We start from the raw sequence: 2,500 nt of genomic DNA on the forward strand, positions 1-2,500 counted from the left end.
ATACGGTAATATAGATGAGACAATTTGTATTACTGAGAATTTAAGAATCTCTATTTGCGAATGTAAAAATGAAATTGGCAATAGATAGCCTACAGTTTACAATCATAATGCGTAACAATGTAAAGTTGGGTTACACAATATATGTATGCTTATACATCTCGTAAAGCTCAAAATACTTTTGATATCTGTAGCATAACGCAGAATTAATTATAAGAATTAAAAATATACGTTTGCTCGTTTGTTAGAAAAAAAAAGCACTTGATCTTTGTGTCTATGTCAATATAATGAGTACCACCGGTCATTCGGTTTACGTTAGTATTTTTTTTCCGTCAACCCTAATACCGTCATTTATAATCAATAAATATCAATAAAATATCTAACATTGTTATATTTTCAAGTAAGTTATCATTCTTACTAGTCGTATTACTCTCTTTTCATATACAGATTAAAATTATCATTATATTAACAATATTCATCTTCCAATAATAGTTATTAAAATTATTGGTAATTATAATATATATATAAAAAAAAAAAAAAGATTCGCAAAATACTTAAAAAAATGGCAATTTTACGTGACCAGAACAAGTTTGCGTTTTCTCTCGTTTTTATAACTTTTTACAACTCAGCATACGCGCTTTGTACCAAACCAGGCCGATTTAAAATCGTAGCACGTCTGACGATTATTCGCGTGCTCAAATAATGCTTCTGCCATCTTGTTTTCATTTCCATTTATATTACCTCTTTAAATAATTCACGCTCAATATTCTTCGTATAACGCATTTCTTATTATTATCAAACACTTCCGCACTGCAACCTACTATCTCTTACTCTAGGCCATTTTTTTTCATGAAAAGTGCACTTAACGGTGTCCATGGAGCACCAAAATTTAAGGGACAACCACCTCAGCAGAAATTGATTAATCATATTAGAATACGTTGTCGTAAGTTGTCTTGTAGAGACGCTGTTGCTATGCCGTTGCGGGGATTGTGATTTCTAATGTGAAATATTATTTTTTACAAAAATATATATATATATAGATATAAAGCTCTATCATTGGAAATAAAAGCATAGGTACGCTAAAAGTAAACTGAACGCAAAATTGAACTTGATAAAAGGGAATTGGTACAAAATACGTTACACACACACATGCGCGCGCGCACGAACGTAAAAAGTAAAAAATGTAATATTTTTCCTCTATAAAAGCATCTCAAATATTTCCTAATATGAAAAAATATCACAAAGGTTCACCGGTAGCATTTTTCTGAAGATGTTCATCGCAAATGATACATAATCTTTGTCAAACTGAATGAACAAGTCAATTTTTTCGATAGAAATTCCTTTGAAAACATCGTATATATATATATAAAAGCGCTCTCTTCTCTTTTGAAAATATTAGTCAAATAAAAAATATCAAAAAAAATCCTTTTTAATATAAATTCTATACCATTCAAACTGATTCTTAGAACTCGAATGATAAAATCATTAATCATGATGTTCGCAAGCTGGAAGCACAAATATGTAGATGCTATGTGTAAAAATGTATAAAAAAAAGAAGAATATATTATCGAATTCTATTGAAATTAATTTGAAAAGGTAGAGGATATTATCCTTTCGCCAATCATGCCAATGTTATTTGCGTTTTCACAATGCAAATAATAAAACACAAAATTGTATCAATATCTGCCAAAGTAGGTAGTACACCTTCGAACAATGTCCTTGCTATAGGAGATTGTTCTTGCTTGCCATTCTGTATCTCTCTCCTTAATGCGTACATTTCTAATTTAAGTTAAAACTGGTTTGCTGTACTTACATCAAAAAACGATATATCTAGTCTAACAATTACATATTTTACAAAAACATTTGAAATCTGGCCCTACAGCGGACATGAAATGCCACAAAGTTAATCATACACTGTACACTAAACTTAAAGTTTACAAATTATTAAAATATACATTGATCGTGAATATTATCTACGTTCTTGATAAGATCGTTTGTACACTACACTTATATCGTGTTAATCTCGTGGAAAAGAAAAAAAATATTATTATATATAATTAGATTCCTGAAAGCTGTAATTCTCGAAAAAACTCTGTTACTTTTCGTCATGTGCTCTTGTACGTCACAATCTCTTTTTATCTTTGCGATATGTGTTTGTCTTTAAGAGAAAGTTTTTAAATTCAATTTCAAACCATCAAGAGAGACGTTTACGTGTGTTATACAAGATATATATATATATATATATATATATATATATATATATATATATATAAATTGTAAACAGAAAGAAGCACTCGCACATTTAGTGTAAAGTGTAAGATAACTTGTACACTTAAGCCTCAATAGTAGATAATAGGTAGAATCTAAAAGTCGTGCGCGAGAAAGCACACACAGGCGTGAATAAAGTAACACTTTCAAAAGTCTGAAGCGCATTAGTACACGCACGACTTTGTCGGATACGAAAGCGGGATATATTCGAATGATTTATTGCTATAGGTATATA

The 2,500-nt window shown here is 29.9% G+C and overlaps 1 protein-coding gene across 1 annotated transcript in view; it reads right to left on the reverse strand.

Moving 5' to 3' along the window:
• Positions 1-23: 23 nt before the first annotated feature.
• Trx (histone lysine N-methyltransferase trithorax) overlaps positions 24-2,500 on the reverse strand; it is a 16,841-nt gene continuing 14,364 nt past the window's right edge. Inside the window, 1 exon segment of the mRNA XM_072894469.1 lies at positions 24-2,500. This exon segment is cut by the window's right edge and continues 628 nt beyond it. The gene's annotated coding sequence lies outside the window, so the exon portion shown is untranslated.

The sequence above is a fragment of the Anoplolepis gracilipes genome, chromosome 6 (genome assembly GCF_047496725.1).
Source record: "Anoplolepis gracilipes chromosome 6, ASM4749672v1, whole genome shotgun sequence".
NCBI lineage: Eukaryota > Metazoa > Arthropoda > Insecta > Hymenoptera > Formicidae > Anoplolepis > Anoplolepis gracilipes.